This window comes from Eucyclogobius newberryi, unplaced genomic scaffold, assembly GCF_026437365.1.
Source record: "Eucyclogobius newberryi isolate DKJ021-1_F unplaced genomic scaffold, fEucNew1.0.hap1 SCAF_14, whole genome shotgun sequence".
Lineage (NCBI taxonomy): Eukaryota > Metazoa > Chordata > Actinopteri > Gobiiformes > Gobiidae > Eucyclogobius > Eucyclogobius newberryi.
This window is the reverse complement of record NW_027315768.1, coordinates 25,443,361-25,462,145: the sequence shown is the minus strand read 5'-3', so window position 1 is coordinate 25,462,145 and position 18,785 is coordinate 25,443,361. Positions and strand designations below refer to the sequence as shown.

The 18,785-nt window shown below is 39.7% G+C and overlaps 1 protein-coding gene across 3 annotated transcripts in view; it reads right to left on the bottom strand.

Moving 5' to 3' along the window:
• The window catches only part of epha3 (eph receptor A3), a 559,788-nt gene that overhangs the window by 52,358 nt on the left and 488,645 nt on the right, over nt 1-18,785 (bottom strand). The window lies entirely within an intron of this gene.

The following is an 18,785-nucleotide window of genomic DNA, read 5'->3' as shown; positions in this document are numbered from 1 at the left end:
AGAACAATGAATCCAATCAGTCCGTATTAATGAGCCGGTGCTTAAAATAGTTCCCGTTGTGAGGTGAAGCCGAGGGGAATGATCTTTGCAGGGGGATAGGCACTTCCTGATAAAAGTCTGAGCATAAATCATTTGTGTGAGGTAGAAATAGGTAATCCTTTTTAGCTTCAAACTCACCTGCCTCTGAGTACAGCTGAATAGGGATCCGGGGAAGAGCTATTCTTAAGGCTGACTGGTGAATGTGAGACTTACGGCGCGAGTCGGTGCGCTGGCTGCAGATGCAAGGACCACACGGACATGGCAACTTCACTCACAACTATAGGGAGTTGAATTAGCATCCATCATTGTGTAAAGAAGACATTTGATGCTTTATTTTATTTATCTTGTTTTTTTTGGAATAAATTATTATACATGTACATCCCAATTTCACATTTTGATCAGTTAAAAGTGACTTAAAGAAGACCTATTGTGCTTTTGTCTGCAGCATTGTTATAATATGTTATGTTCAGATTGTGTTAATAATGTTATATTTCAGATAAAATCACAATATTAATCTGAAATGACTTGATAAAGGAACCAGTCGCTTGCTGTTTTCAAGAAAAAGAAAATTGCAGGACAAAGTAAGTGAAGAGCAGTGGGTGTGAATCGGTGGGGAATCTGGGGAGCTGTCGGAGCAGCGTCGTGTCCACAGGAGAATAAAAGATTACCCGTAACAACTTTGAGTGGTTAATGAGAAGGGAAAATAATTATAATACAGTTAAAAGCTCCCAAAAGTTGAGTTTGGACTATAGGTCTCCGTTAAAAGAAGCAGGTCCTTTGACTGATCCTTTGCTACTGGTCCCGTCACTTTATAGTGGCATTACACCAGAAAAAACAGCAGAATTTTTCAATGAATCTCAAGAAACTACAGCTTTGTGGTTGGAGATATAGGGGTGAGATATAGGTTAAAAAGGTCTGAGCTCTGACACCTCTAATTCCTGACAATAAAGTATTCAAAATCTACTGCATTGCTCTTTGTTGGTTAATCCTTAGCTAAATTCCCTATTAGGTTTGCAGGACATTGATTCAAAGTACCAACCCCAGCTGGATCAAACCAGAGGGACTTTTAGACTGTATGGATTATTGACGGTGTCTAAGCTAAAACACAGATTCATTATCCAATCAATAAGTCCAGTTTTCCTTATTATCAGTCTCCATCCGTCAGAAGCTATTTATTTACGGAGCGTCTATATGGTAGATCCGTGACAGTGTTCAGTCAAAACAGAAGTGTGAAAGCATATGATTATATTGGCAAAGAGCTATAGGAACAAACCTCAGCAGTTTAATGAAGCCTTTAGTATTTATTCAGCACCAAACAGCAATGTAAATCAAAATTAATCTGACGAGCAACGGCAAAACGACTCTCGAAATGCTGAACAATTTTGACATCTTCTTGGTGCTTGAGTGAGAAAAACAACGGTTCGGTGAAAGGTGCTAACTAATGCTCAATGTCACAGAAAAGTACAGCTTTAAGGCAATTAAGTTGTTTGAGTAGTTTGAGCAGGAGTTTGTCTGACTTTGGCCCGTCTGTCGTCCATATTAATCTCCTGTACATTTGTATGCCACAGACCCAATGCAAACAGACAGATCCAAGGCCAGGGAGGTCCAGAGCTTTCTCCTGAGCCCAGCTGTGCTTATGTGGCCTCCCTCACCCCATATTCAATTGTATCGCTGTCTGCATTATTATATATCTTTCTTAAAACGCTTAATAGATCTTTGCCTCTTTCTTAAATACAAACTAGGGCTGGGGCAATGTTTCTTGTGACCTTTTAGCTCGTGTTTGTTTGCAGACACAGCTGTTGTTTTGAATTAAATTCCTCCTGCTCTGGTTCTCATCACAGCAAACGACAATGAAGAAAGCACAATGCATCAGACTAAAACACAAAACATGCTTTCTAAAAAGAGAATTATTCATGTGAACATTAATGATGAGGTCTTGTGCCCATTCCTCTTCAAACACACTGTAGTTCAGGTGTCAATGCTCCATTCAATTTAGACAAAATGTATTGATCCCTTTAGGGATATCGTAGTAAATAGTAAATATATCAAATATGAATTGATATGTAAGCTATGTTAAGTGTTAAATTACTGTGGAACAATCACTTCAGGTACATAAGTATGCCAAAAGTTATGTATTAAATTGTTTTAATACATACAAACTTCCAGATTTTTATCAGTGAGAGAAATGATGGCATGGAAAATCTCTCTATTAAATCAAATTAATTCATCAGTAAAGCCCAAAATCACAAAAGCAGTTGCCTCACAGGACTGAACAAAAGTATTGATTGTGCAAACAGAAAAAACAACAACAATGACACTTTGATTCAGTCAATTTTAGAGAAGCAAATTAACGTTCACAGGTATTAAGCAAATGGATAACCGTCTCAGAGCGTCCCTTGTCCTTAGATCCTCTTTCCCGGCGCGGAAAAACACTTAACACCCGAGCAGAATGTCATTGTATAAATGTATTATAGTGGAAAGTTCAGTTCACTGAGGTAAAGATGTGTGTGTCTGTGTGCAGTTGGTGGAGGCAGGTCAGGGGCTCAAACAAAGACAGTTGCCCCGGGGCAGGATGAGAGCCGAGGCCAGCAGATGCCCCAGGACACCGAGGTCCCAAAGGGAAAACCTGCAAACCAAATCTGCCAACCACACAGTTAGCAGCACCTGGCAACTTCTCCATGGCAGCTGCATTCATCCATTATTTCGGGCGTATGAATTAACACTGTACATTTTGATTATGCTGCGTGTGCTAAATGACAACACAAACAACTCACTGGGAACCTGTTCAAACTATTATACATGTGTTGTCAACAACTGCTAGTGCTCTGCGCCGCTGACAATGTAAAGGAGTTATTGCAAAATGATTCGAGGGCGTACGCAGTTTTAAAGAATTAATTCTGTTCATCTTGTTTAAAAAAATGACTCTAACATGACAACCAAATAACAGCAAAAGTGTAATATTATTTAAAAGAATGTCCCAGTGCCAATGATTGGGACATTATTGGCACTGGGACATTTTTATTTCTTAAATTCTGTCCCAATTTTCCAACAAATAAAAGACAAAACAAAGTAAACATTGTTCTAGTTGATAACGATCCCGACACAAACGCCATTCAACTCAAAAGCAAATGTCTTTTATAGTTTCCTTCTCTTAACCAGATGTAAAGTTTCAAACATCTGCAGTTCCTTGTTGGCCACAAAGAGGGACAAAGGTAAATCTGCACAAACTCATGCGTGTCACAGAACTCAACATGAATGACAACAATATGGTGAAAACACTATAAAAACAAAACAGGAGATAAAGACATATGTTCAAAGGCTCAACAAACTGACAGAAACAGACTTTGTCCAGCTGCTGTTCCTGTCAAATCTTTAAATTGATTTTCACCTCGACTTCCTTAGAATACGATTTAAAGGCCCTATTTTATCCATAATGTCATTAAGCTTTGTAGTGATAGTGTTTCATGTTTTACAACTTGGTAATTATACATATGGTCTACAGGTCTGCACGTAATTCATTGTTTGTGTCTGTGTGTACAAAATACCATTGTCATCGGCAGAGGGCGCTGGAGGGACAGTATAAATGAGGCTAAAACGACAGCGCAATGTGAAGGTGAAGAGGTAAATCACACTGGGCACTGCCTGGAGAAAGAGGATACCACTTCATGACATCAGCTGGTTGAAGAGAGTGTTTTTGAGCTCTTTATGAGGAGGCCAAGGATGTGCAGGGATAGAAGGGTTTAAATGTGAAGGAAACCAAACACAACTTGATATTAAAACACGATTAAAATCTCATTCAAGTCAGTCTTCTCATCGTGTGAACAAAACCTTAAGCATACGACCTTCATTATTTTTACAATTACGATACGATTATGATCTAAAAGACTAGGATTGACTTTGGTTTTAGTGATATGAGTTTAACAAATGGAAGGGTAAAATTTTGATTCAATTTAGTTTGTTTTTCAATGATAATAATAAAAATATAGCCGCAAGCGGCAATGATCGGCCCTCGCCACGCCGCCGCCACACCGCCGCCACGCCGCAAGAGGAGGGGGCGCTAACGCGCCCCAATTGTCCTTTTATTACGCCTACTGCTGAATCTGTGACGCTGTCACATCTTCTCCCCTTTGTTTTACCATCAAAAAGCTATTTTATTTTGAATTCTTGGCAAAATGTGCGGCTTTGCCGCACAGACACCGTGACTCTTTGAATGAAAATGTGGATAACTTTTGATGGTCCACCCCTGAAGATGAGTCCCACCAAATTTCAGGTTAATAGGGCTGACGCCCTGGGAGGAGTTTGTGAAAGTCTAAAGTGTAAACATGTTCTGGCGATTTCCCCATTGGAATAACATGAAAGGTTTCGGTCATCGTTGGGCAACGCCATAACAATTATGACATGGGTCTCATTGACTTTTTTGATGGGGATGCTAAAATTGAGTTGTGTGTCAAATTTCATATAATTTCGCAAAACTAAACATTTAACCTCCATATAAAATCTGTAGGGGGCGCTGTGGCGCCAAATGAATTTATTTCACTTCAAGTAGGTTTAGGGCAAAGAGTTTAACAACTGATTCTAATTTGACGCAATTCGGACTTTATCTGCGCAAACGGCAGAAATTTTAAATATGGGAGATTTCTGAAATTTTAGTTACAGTTTGCGGCTTCGCCGCACAGAGACCGTGAGAGGTATCAATGTAATTTGGATAACTTTTGATGTCCCACTCCTCAGTAGCATTTTCACCAAATTTCAGCTTTTTAGGGCCAACGCCCTGGGAGGAGTTCGTAAAAGTACGACGTTTGGAAAAACTCCGAAGTCATGTTTAGCCATTTTTGAAGCAATATGGCCGACATTTGGTTCGGGGGACGGCGTTGCCGTAATAATATTTTTTACTTCTCTTGTCACCATCTACCTCTGCGCCAAATTTCATGATTCTACGATCAGATTTTTTTTGGGTCATTTCCCATCTCTCAATGCATTTTTGGTACATTTGGTGGCGCTGACGCGCCAATTTTTTTGATTTTAGAAAAGGGAAATAGCCAGAATGTAGAGAGGCACGATTTTTAGAGGTGTGAACATTTTTGTGACTTTTCGTCAATGTTCACTGGGTGAAAAATAGGGGGGTTGGTCCCGAGAAGAAGAAAGAAAGAAAGAAAGAAAGAATAATATTCCGATGCGAAAACAATGTTTCCCATTTTTCAAATATCATAAACTATACATTTTCGGAAAGCGCTCGCGCTTTCCTACCTCATGGTGTGGGTCCCTGGTCACTGACGGGTACTTTCGATAATTTTGAGTGGGCTCCGCCCACTTTGTGTTTTTGGCCCTCTATACAGTAATAATGTTCAATTTTTGCATTACATGCTTATATGCACGGAACATGCAAGAGATGGGGAACGTATTCGTGAGCTACTTAGCGCAAATGAGTGCTTTATATGGGGATGACGACCGCGAATGTAAAGTGCTCGTTTAGTGCGAACTTTTGCACGGGCTTCGCCCGTTTACAACGGTAATGTTCCATTTTCCTACAACTAATTAGTATGCACGGGGCGTGCATGAGTGGAGGAGTGCGTTAGTGAGTGTTTGGAAGTGGGCGAGCGCTTCGCGCTCGATTTCGTGCGCACTACGTGCGCACTTTCGCAGCCGTGCTTCGCACGGCCTTACGAGATTAATAGGCCTCTCGCCAGCTTGTGGCGCTCGGGCCTAAAAACAACTTTTTACTGACAATTTTTACGTGCAAAAAATGCAGAAAAATGTGCAAAAGACAGAACCAGTTCATTTTAAACTGTTTGCCGAGGTCCAGACTTGCATCCAAATGATTCACCATGATTAGTTTAAGCCTCTGAAAGTTGTGAAAAGTGCTTAAACTAATCATGGTGAATCATTTGGATGCACGAGTGAATGGTGAATCATTTGGATGCACGAGCAACAACAAACAGCATGCTGACAGAGCAATTCCTGTTTTCTGGAGAATAAAAGACCCTATAATTAGATGCAGAACACACTCATGGAGCAATTTGTCTTCAATTACATAACCACATAAACAATACACTTTTAATTAGTGCCATTTGACAAAAATAGTCCAAAGTTTTCACTGACAGAGGATTGGCTGTAGACTTCTAAACCAAAAAGACCCAAACTGATCAATGCCAATCTGAAACAATCGGATCATGATTCAGTTCAAACTTGATAAACAGACCTAATAAAATGAATCGGCGTAAAGTTATCGCTCAAAACTTAAAAATGATCCCCTAAAACTTTGGACAATCTCTGTATTTAAAAAATGAGCGCACTCAAACTTCAGAGACAAGCCGGGCAGTGTATCTGTGGCAAATGTGTTTCTGGACGGGCGAACAGCGGCTGATGAAAAAGCCCGCAGATGTGGATGTTCGGCCCGCTCCATCTTTGCCGCTCGGCGCTTCATCATGACGACTCTCTTTATCAATCTCGGGCCCTCGTCGGCTCGCCTGTGTCTCTGCCTCTCGCGCGCCGGGGCCGGTTGCGCTGAGCGGGTTGTGATCCAATCAGGGGCAGGCTGCGGCAATCACCGGCAGCTGATTGGTTTTATAATCCTCACTCAGGATCTCAGATGGCCGGGGCGCGCTGCTCTGATAGCTGTCATACTCACGGACTCGCACACATGTAAAGGGCCCGACGCACACTCTTCCTCTGTCTATAGAACCGCTCTGACCGTCAGAAGAAAAGGAAACTACTGATGTATGAAAGAAAGTATCGAGTTTTAGTCAACGCAATCGAAAGCTTGTACGCGTAGTGGAAATATCGTGCTTTCTTTTGGCATTTATTGACTTTTAACTATGCTTTTAGTCACCTTGGTATTTGTATGTTGGAACTTAAAGTGTGTCTGACAGGTTTTTTTGTACTTTTGACATTGTTTGCTGGGACAATCTCTGAGGTAAACAATGATCAGATTTATGGCAAAAAACACATAACAGTTGAGAAGTAGAGGTCATAAAACACTGACAATAGTATAATAGTAATAGAATAGAATAGAATAGAAGAGCATCAACAGTTTTGTCATCAACTCAACAAGGGAAATTAAGGTCTAACTAAACGCTTCTTGCTTCATAAATAGGAATTTGGAGCCAAACTGTAACATTTCTTTGCATATTTGTATACATATATTTCATAAAGTCTTGTGCGTAGTCTGGATACTGCTTGAAAGTTCAACGTGAGCCGTAGAAATGAAATGAATAATTTTGCCTGTGTTCCCTGTGCACCTCTAAGCAGTGTTTATACTGTTTACCATGGAAACTGTGCATTCCTGTATTTGAGAAGATGATGCAACTCCGAGTGTGAGATCTGCAACCAGTCCGGCCCAGAAGGACAAGCGGAGGTGAAGTGCGGGTGAAGATGCACGCACTGCTGCCTAAAATCCCAAATCAATAACAGGTATTTTGTGCTTAACTCATAGCCAAATCATAAACCGTTTGTCTGTAAAAGTGAGTGCTCACTCAAAAAGTACTTCAACCTGGAGGTATTCAAATGAAGATGATGTGCGTTGTTGAAAGATAATGCGTGAAATACAACCAAGAAGGATGTGGTGATGCATATTGATACATTAGGTTTGGTGTTTGGGCCCCAGCAGAGCATGAAGAGTGAGGAGGGGCATCTTACCCCCTTAGACATTGGTGGTGGTGGAAATTAAAAAAAAAGATGACGACAATTAGACTGTAAATGCATTGTTGAGGTGTAAAACCAGTAGACTGTGGGTGAAGGTGCAGGTGAAGCATCGGGGTCTTCCAGCCTGAAACGGCACTTTATCTTCATTTAACTAAACAGATGAGTTGTTTGCCGTGACAAATCACCGGACGAGCTTGCTGCAATTTGCATGATTATTTGCCACAAAATTTCCCCCAGATCCCATTGTTCAGTCCCTTTTGCCTCATCAGTTTTAAACGTACACTATTCTAATATTCTAAAAGTGGCTTATGTGGTACAATGGGGTGATTATAATGTTTTAAAACTAAAATAATAACATATATTGTATCCATTGTTGTACATTCACCCAATTGCCTATGAAATCTGTTGTTATCATGAGAGGTTTCTGTGTCATAAGTGCAGTTTACCAAGTGTGGGCAGGAATGTCAAGATCAGTGGGTTAATTGATTAATGTGACGACAATCTGTGACAATTTCAAAAGCAAAGATATCATTTCTATTCAATCCATACTCCAAAAGTGCTGGTTATGTTATAGTAATATAAACACACTAAATAATTGGGCCTATTTAAATACAGAAAAGTGCTAAGCGTTTATCAAAGCTAATGGTGTTGCCTAGTGAGTGTCTAATAGGCAACACATGCCAAATAAACAGAAGTTAAAATCATATATTCATCGTAAATGCTCTTGCTGCAGCCAAAAAATAAAATACATATTTTCCTGTTGAGATGTAGTAGCCAAGGTTTTATTAAAGTGAGAAACGGGCTGGCGACATGTCAGTGTTCTCAGAATCAGATCAGCACAGTTTTGGATTATGCCGTCCGCGCCTTGAGTGAAAACCATAAATGAAGCAATGACGTCATCTGCACTTTTCACCCGTCACATGGTCTCGAGCTAAACGAAGCGCACCTCGGAGCAGGGCCTCATCTGTACTCGACGCCTCAGCTTCAGACGACCATCACTACTTGATGCCAGTTTGTTGTTTCTTGTGCAAGTTAGAACATGTTTGGCTCTAGATATTTAGACATTTTTCGGAATTTCAATTAACACTTAACTTTTGTCCAGGACCTGCCTGTTTTTCTGCTTCTCACAACCTGCCTGCCAGAAAATTGCCTGCCCACCTTTAACAAATCCACTTCATTATTGTCTGCTTTGTGTCCTGTACTAAATCGTGACACTATCTCAAGGATCTGCTCTAATCTTCTGAGTCTTCGGCACAAATCTGTGGTTGTATCGAGGATCCTGTTGTGCTTGTTTCTCTGTCAGGCCACACTCCTTGAATATCACACCGTTGTGAATCTGATACCGCCCATAAACCTATGTCCCATTTAGCATGTCCTTGTCCTACATCTGTGAAAAGGACAAACATGACTTCAGTAACCAGCAGAAACTTGTCCCGGCACGTCACAGCAAATGTTATGAAACCAAGAGAAATATGCAAAAGAGTCATATTTTAAAAAGCTCAGGGCACTTTTTGTAAGAATTGAAATCGCACAGTAATTTTCTGGCTCTGCCTGGTGTTGCCTTGGGAGTTGATGGAAAAGTATCTGTCAAATGTCAACGCTCATTGTAGTGAATACTGTGCACGTGCATGGGGAAAGTTGCGAGGCTTGATATACGTAAGTATCAAGAAAGGGTTTTTGTTAACATGAATGCACATCGAAATAATGAACTGATAAAAGGAACCAGTCCCAGCTGACACAAGAAAAACAAAGCTACATTCACACATAAACGCCAGGAATAAACTCAAATCCAAACAGAATTGTCAAAAAGCAGATAAACCTGGGTTCAACTGAAGTGTCTTGAGTCACATTTCTTAGATCCCATAAACACTTGTCTGTGTGAACTCGGATCCCCGCTTCATGCGACGGTGCAGCCCGATCATGCAAGGAACCAAGTGCAGCCAGCAAAATATGAGACAAATATGAGACAAATATGAGACGTGATGTGTCTCATTTTAGATTGGGGGAGTAGCTTGTTCATTCTTTTAGTCTGCTATGTTAAAGTGACAGTAAAAGCACTTCAATGTGTTTATTTGCTAATGTTAAATTGTTTATTTGCTAATGTTAAATCTTAGCTAATCTTCTTAGCTCCTCATTCACATCCAATCGGTTCTTTAACCTGCTTTAAACTGGGACAAGAGTGGCCAGAACATTTATCTGGAAAAGCGAGACAGAAATTGGACCAAGAGTGAACTTGGATTTACCTTCTGCTTGTAAACGTAGTGACTTTGGGAAAAGGGAAATCTATAGATGCTCCTTTGCTTCTCTGTCCCAGCTAAATAAGGAGATGGGCAGAACAGATGACCAATCATAAAATACAAGGCAATTGGTTCAACCCCATGCCATTGTTTTCATTGGATGTTGAAGTAACATCCAATGAAGTCAGTTTATATTTTACCGAGCATCCCGAAAACTATTCCGATGTGATTATGTAAATCCGACAGAAACATGTCCCTAAATAAATAAAATAAATAAAATGAAATAAATTAAATAAATAAATTAAATAAATTAAATAAAATGTTGCATTTTTCAATACAAACAATGTCATTTTGCATTGTCTTCAAAAGAACAGTCACAATACCATCTACATTTTGACATCATGTCCACCTCTAATTGGAAAAGAGACAACTTCAAAACTAAAAAAGTCTGACTAGTTATTGAAACTATATTTGACGAGTTGTTGAAACTATTTTAGCACTAATACTGCCCCGTTTAACCTTTCTCCAAACAAATGTGTCCAAACAAGCCAAGCGCTCACACATTCACACACACTCACTCTTTGTCCTCCGCTCCGACATCTCCTGCTCAGTGTGCGGGGTGTATATGTGCAGTGGAGCGGAGCGGAGCCGCAGGGACCAGCCTTCAGTCCAGAGCTGCTGGAGACAATGTAAAGCCAAAGCCCCCTGCCCCGGTCTGTCTGTTGGAGTATCACATCTATACATACAGCCCCGTCCGCCCTTCCAGTCCGCAGGATAAGCAGGTCTGGGCCAGGCTTGTACCCTTCACTTGCTGTCAATGACAACATGAGCCCACAGCCGCTACGCACCGCTACCCACAAATCACTGCTTCACACTCTCTCTCGGTCTGGATTGTTCTCCTTAAAACTATTTACAGCAATCTTCCCATCGCAACAGTATATCATCGAAAAGGGATAATTTTAGAGGTGAATTCTTTGCTTTGCTGGATATTAAAGATGGAAAAAGTAATTTAGTTCTGAATGCATTAGCCTGATCGTTGTCACTGTGCAATTTCCTGAATCTGTCTTTTTTTGTTAGTGAAAGAAGTTTGATTCTTATATAGATGCACTGCTTAAATTCTCTGGTGGAAAACTTTAAATATAACTATTTAGAATTGACTTAATTATGGGTATTTTCAAAGATACCATAAAATACAAGCATCCTTACAATGGGCTTGTCTCTCTTCAGATCTGACCTTTAACTTGGCTTGGTTAGGCCTTCTTGTCTCTATGGGAAATATAATGCCATACTGTGACATTCTGGGCCCTCGATTTTCAACCAGTTTCCCAGAGAAGAAGTGTGCCTTACAATAGTGTTAAATTTGAATTAACAGATTCACAAATGGATTTAATTGAATAGCTTATCATTTGTTCGTGTTCGGAGCAAACTTCATATCAAAAAAAGAAACCCAAACCATCAACATTGTCAAATTTGAAGAACCAGACAGTGGCATGGACCTTATTCGCCACATCATGCACCACGTTTTACTAAAATGTCTGATTTGGTAACATTTTCCCACTAAAAAATTGTGCCCTGACTCAAAAAACGTTGAAAAGCATTGTTCAAGGTAAAGCCATATGTGTCGTACACTCCTTTAATCTCTGAACCTTTTCTCTGAAGTAGACAACTGTGTCACAGCTCCACCACTGAAAAAGAGATTGACAATAAAAGGTCAAAAATGTATAATAAGTTTAGATAAACGCAAATGCATGCTAAAAAACAAAACAAAATAGAACATAAATTACGATATTCAAAGGACGTTGGTCTGATTAAGAGTCCACATTGTGATCTTGTGTTATCAGAGGCACAAGTTCCATTGTTTATATTTGTATGCAAGCGTGATTTTTATTTTTATTTTAAAATTCTGATTAAATAAAAAGACAAACCAGGCATTTGTATTCCTTTAATACGCTGCACACATACTTAGTATTAGATGCCAGAATTCTCTCAGACACCCAAATAACAACAACAAAGCATTCTCACAATACAAAAGAGAAGCCAGGATGAGAAACATTGAAAAACACATATATAATACAACTTGTGTCTATTTCAATACAAATTCATGTTGGGTTTGTAAACTAACAAAATAGGTGTAAAAAATAAAATAAAAATCTGATTCTAAATGTGTAATTTTCAACAGTCTGGATTCAATTGTCATACAAGTTAAAATGACAGTATTGTGTGAAGTTCAGTGTCTGTCCCACAGCTCCAGGCCACTCCACACTTCACTGTCTCCAGCCACTGCAGACAGATGCTCTGTGTCACTCCAGAGCTCAGGGTACTTTACATTTAAACTTTACTCAAAAGAACCTTATGGGCAATTTTACTTGAAAGCCATCTACAAAAGCCTCTTGCACATTACGTTTGAAGACAAGTAAACTATTGAAATGCAATTTTACTTGTTGTCTTGATTTTTTAAGCCCCTCAGTATGTCACTTTTTAGACACAAATAAGACTATGATAAAGGCATGTTTTTTTAATCACTGACAAACACAAAAACATGCATCCTTTCTGTGAGTGGGCTTGCATCTCCACAAACCTGACTTGTACTCCTCCTGCTTGTTTCCATGGAAATGTTTTTCTTTTGGCAATAATATCCACAGTATGGCATTGGCATAAAAGGTATCTATTGCCACAAAGAATGTTGTAAAGCCTACATCCATTTATATCATGTCATTTTCATTTGTATAACAGGATAAAACTTTGCTTGTGGATCTTTCTGCTTTAAAGCTGCAACGCTACACAATTTGGAAAAGTCTGTAAACAAATTGTCGCATGTAAACAGTGAACTAAAGTAGATCTCATGTGATGTTTAAAATGTAACGAAAGGAAATATGCCCAGTGCGTTCTCTAATGAACAAATGCAACATTTATGCACAACTCAATTATTCATAAACGCTTCAAATCTAAACTGAACAACTGACCGTAAAATGATATTTGCATGTTAAAATGTGGATAGCAATGCTTAAAGGTGCACTACAAGACCTGCATGGTGGAGAGGACATCACCTGTTTATCTTTGAAGGATATGGATATTTTGAGCCAGTACAATATTTGGCTTGCTGTTGTGGCCCATAAATGATATTTGACGAAACGGATAGCAGCACAAATCTAGCTTAAGTTTAATACCAAAAAATCTATTATCTGGGATATAAATGTATTTGTGGCATGATTGTGTAAATAGACATATTGTTTGTCTTATCTTATTTATTTTCAATTTCCCTTATTATTCTCAGTCTGTTCTAAAAAACAAAAAAACAAAAAAGAAGATGGTGTCATGGGATTAAACAAACAAACAAAAGCAATAATGTTCCCTGTAACTGAATAAATGCAGGATATTGACCATTCTCAAACATCGTCACTGATGACGTTCGCGGGTGGTACAAAGATGCACAGCTACAACAGTGTCCGCTCGGCTGAGTTTTTTCACCTGAAACTCACCTCGTTTGCCCCTGTAAAGTGCGATTGTTAATGAGAGCAAACACATGAGACTGGTCCATGATTCATGACTTTTAATTGGTTTAACAGAGTCATCTCTTCCCAATCAAAACAGGGAGAGTAGAGACGATGCTAGATGTGATGCCAAACCCTCTCAGGAGAATCTTAAGTGGCCCTTAAAGAACAAGTGGGACACACTTCCCATGGATTTATCAGAGGAAAACCTCAGACGGACGAGAGGAGGACGGCTGATTTACAAAGTGATTGATGTTTGATATGCTTCAGCTTTGGTTGTGAGTGTAAAAGTACTTTGTACTATATACAGTATATTATTTGGTATTTAGGCAGGAATATCCCAATATGCCTCGTCATTGTTTGTGCATTTCTCTCTTATGAAAAGATGAAAATAGAAAGTCTTCACACAAATGCTGTTTCCAGTGTTTACTCTGCTATTGTCATTGGCCAATGGGCTCTATGTTTGCAGAAGTTTCAGTAAACAGCCTGATGTTCCGGAGTACAGCTTTATTACATGTTTGAATGACTGCTACTGGGCTCTCATTTTATGTACAACTAGGGAAGGATATTTTTCTGAAATACTTGGACGCTGCAATTAACATCTCGCGTGTCCTGTTTGCCACAGTAAACAGATTAACAAACCCTCCAGCTCAGCTGCCACTTAGATGTCATTACATCTAAGTGTAATGACAAAGTTCAGGGAAACCCCGCAAATAATAACCATAAAACCATCCGGACACTAAGAGCTAACTCACTTTGCACCTGTAACTCACAAAACTGTCCATGAGATCATAACCAGTCTGAGTTCATCTACATGCTGCCTCGATGTGTTACCCACCAGATTTCTAAAGTCTGTGCGGAACAGTTTGTTAGCACCATTCACTCACACTCACCGGCCTCCTGCTGGTGCCAGAGTCAGGACTAAACATGGACCAGCCTCCTGCTGGTGCCAGAGTCAGGACTAAACATGGACCAGCCTCCTGCTGGTGCCAGAGTCAGGACTAAACATGGGCCGGCCTCCTGCTGGTGCCAGAGTCAGGACTAAACATGGACCGGCCTCCTGCTGGTGCCAGAGTCAGGACTAAACATGGACCAGCCTCCTGCTGGTGCCAGAGTCAGGACTAAACATGGACCGGCCTCCTGCTGGTGCCAGAGTCAGGACTAAACATGGACCGGCCTCCTGCTGGTGCCAGAGTCAGGACTAAACATGGACCGGCCTCCTGCTGGTGCCAGAGTCAGGACTAAACATGGACCGGCCTCCTGCTGGTGCCAGAGTCAGGACTAAACATGGACCGGCCTCCTGCTGGTGCCAGAGTCAGGACTAAACATGGGGAATCTGCGTTTCAGTTTTATGCAGCTAAAATCTGGAACATTCTTCCTGAAGATGTGAGACAGGTTCTACTCTGACAATGTTCAAATCTAGGCTATTTTTGTTGTTGATGTTTGTTTTGTTGTTGTTTAGCTGTGCATAAGAAAGGTTTTCATTTGCACACTTTTCTTTCATGTATTCAACTGTTTTGTGATTCTGTTGTGTGAAGCACTTGAATTGCCTTGTGTACGAATTGTGCTCTACAAATAAACTGGCCTTGTCTGTCTGCCCTCCAGTCCAACAGCTCCACACTGGAGCAGCAGCAATTGCCTTCTACTAGACATGATGTCACTGAAAACGCTCTATACATACATTTACGCAGGTTACTAAACATTCCAGGCAAAGCAATAACATCTCCAAGGTGACAAACAAGGAGCGGACCCTTTACCAGAAAACATACACCTTTAAGTCGGCAAACATTCATAAACCGCTAACCCTAACGGTCTATGGTGGAGTCGATCAGAAGTCAAGACATTTCCTATGGCTTAATATTATTGTAAATCTTAGGAGGAATGACCTTGTAAGGACACAGCGTCTTCCTCAAGGACACTTTGGCAGGGGAGCGTCTGCTAACAGGACTGTGGCGGTCTATGGGGATTTACTGTTGGCCTGAGCAGCGTGTGTGCCATCCATCTGCGCTTTTGTAGTGCTTTTAAATGACACACAGCCATACATGCACCATGTGAGCACGCGGCTTAAGTCTGCACACATACACTGTGATAGATGTGTTTTTGTCGTGACAGCGGCAAGATTCACCGGCGCTCCAAGTGTGGCAATCAATATGCATAAGGTGTAAAAAAGAAAAAGAAATATATATATAAATGTTGATAACGGGACAAGGGTGGAGTATTTTTACCTAGAAAGAATGAATAGGTAAAGTCCAAACAGCTACTGGTGCAATCAGACAAACAGAATTACTAGAATTATTGTATTTTCTTGAATTTCCAAAGAAAAAAGGAAAACAAATGATTACAAATGAAAAGAAATGCATAAAACAACAACAAAATCTGTTTTAGGTATCTGTACTTTACTATACTTTTTACTTTTACGTCACTACATCTGAGAGCATGTATTTGTACTTTTTACTGCACTACATTTTTACACTACACAGACAAATAAAAACACTGCCTGTCCAATTCAACTAAGCAAATACAGCAGGTTCAAGCGTCTAAATTGCTGCTGCAACCAGGTATTTAAACTCGACTGGCTTCTATTTCTGAAACAACCATGTGCAAAGACAAATCCCGTCGTCATGGAAAAGATGTCAGTGTTTGGGACAAGCTGGAGAAGACTTTGTGCAGTGGTCACTCTCTCACATCATCAATACAAGATCAACTGGTGCAAAGTAATGCAACACTGGGGGAAATCATATGGTAGAAGTTTATTGATCCTATGCCACAGTGAAAGCTGTGATCAGAGCTAAAGATGGTCCTGTGAAATATAAGTGTGTCCCTTTTTTCTGTGACATCTTTGGACAGGCAGTGTACTATTCTTTTAGGTTTTAGACCTGCTGAAATAGCCATGGTGACATCCTGCCTTGGGATTTTGAGTTACACATGATTCCTGTGACCAACAATCTGAAAAATTCTTTATCAAGATCAATTTGATGCTTTATCTGTTCACAATATTTTTTTCTAACTCAAAAAGTACATTCTTTAACAGACCATTTCAAACTTTTCTGAAGTATTTTTTAATGAATGAACCCGGCTTGTTTTGGTGCGAGTTGCTCCATTGACAGCAGGAAACAGGACGAGCTTTGATGCCGTTTTTAGCTCCGTAACTTTCTCTTGTTCACAGCGATGTGTGCTGAGGGAGATTCATGGGACACCTCTGGGCTTCAGCCTGCTCTAAGCTCACAGCCTCTGTTTTCTCAATTGATTTTGTGTTAAATGCACAAGGGCCAGACCTCAGGAACCTCAAACACTGCTATCGGCCAGTGTTTAAAAATGTCAGGATCCACATTTCCCACAGGACAACTCACAGCACAGCCTTAACATGTGCATGATTACATCAAATTAGGACAAGATAAAATGATGTTTGTTGGAATATTGGAAAAATAAAGCTGCTGTTCATGTAGAAAGGATCATTTTGCAGTAGTGATCTTTAAAAGCCTAACCAGAGGCAGGATTTACAGACCGGTTAGCCAATCAGAGAACTTGGGGTCAGTGAACTCTCCTTCTCTTCTCGTGTGGATTCATTTCAAATCAATTGTATCCACATTTTCCCCTTCTTTTGGGTTAAATCCTTGTTTAGAACTTCTGTACAATGGTGTAGTCCTATTTTCAACCAGGTTTAGCCCTAGTTTAGACCTGGTATAGTCATGTTATTGTCCTGGTTTAGAGCTGGTGGTGCACAAAACGCTAAATATTTTCTTAGGTTGCACTAGGAAAGTGATTTATTTTATTTATTCAGGATGAAAAGGGAAAGAACAAAAATGGTACACTCTAAATGTATAGCTTCAACCAAATTAACCGTTCCTAAACCTAAACCTAACCCTATTTTACTCGAATAGATAAATAAATATTGTCAAAAAGAAATATTCGCTGAGAAAACGGGAAAGAATTAGAACGCTGCAACGAAACGCCAAGCTTCAAGTCGAGTCCAAAAATACAGTGAGCGAAGCAGCAAACACAGTTAATCTGAGGTGGAAGAAGTTTAGTTTTGCTCTACATGACCAATGAGCTCCTCCGTTTCCCACGTGTCACTGAAACAAACAAACCTTGCACAGATCTGTCCGAGTTTGACGAGTTTGACGATGAGGTCGAGCCCAGTCTTCTATAGTCTACAGAATATGGAGAGAAATGTGTTGCATGCACAAATATCCAATTACGACATAGTTCAAATGATGGTGATGTATTATTGTAAAACACTTTTTGAGCTTGACACGGTTTTGCTTTTTGTTTTTGCATTTTCAGTGAAACCATCTATCATTTGATCATGTTTTTGTTTCATTTCCTTCAAACCATTTCCTCTCGGCACAATTCCCTGATTGTTCTAAAGCGTGTAAACATCTCATTAAACAATATAACTGTTTTGATTTTCCTTTTCTTCCACCACAGGAAGAGCATTTGCACCGAGTTAACTTTGCGTCTCGATTCCTGCAGGACTAACCTTCATTATATCTGACTGCTGACTCCGGTGTTTGTGCTAAAGCAGCTCTGGGATTGGCCATTACCACTGTTAGCTTTCATTGTGAAGGTTAAACGTCTAGACTAAGAGCCCTGCTGTTATATATAGAAACTACTCTTTAAACGGACACTGTTGTTGGAAGTAATTATGTGCTTCTTGTAAAAAAATGTCAACAGGTATGTGCTTCACTATGTATTTAACCGTGCAAGTCTTAAAGGGCATTTTTACTCAGCCTTTTGTGCAAACGGGATGGATTAAACGTCCACTGGCTTTTAAATACTTTTATATCCGCCACGTGCTCTGGTTTGTTTGGAAAGAAATAAGAATGTGCCAATTGTAATTTTAGTTTAATATTCTACATTACAATCGACTGACTCGGGGTAAAATCTTCAGCTCATTTAAACACATTTTCTATAGTGTATATAAAACAAGAGAACACTTTTGTGTGTGTGGCTTTGAATGAACAAGCGCTATAACAAAGGCTTCTACTTTAACTTTTGTATTACTTTGCAGGTATCGACACCAAAATAAAATGAATAAGCTGTTTAAATATATACTGTGTCATGTTTTTTCCATATTTTTTTGAAATGGTGACTGTTGATATTTAAGTGAATCTTCTTTTGATGTTTACTCTCAATTAGCATAACACATTTGTTAAAAAGTATTACAACTAGATATTTATTAATGTGTGTTATTAATGAGTTGCGCTGATGTCTTGGAAAGGAGAATGTTAATCTCAATGGGAGAAAAAAAACCTATTGTCTGAAACATGGACATAATAAAGAACATTTTTAATCATCAGTGTAGTATCGAAATCAGTTACGAGAATCGAGTACATCGCTTAGTATCAAAATCAAGTTTGAATATTTTGTAACACTA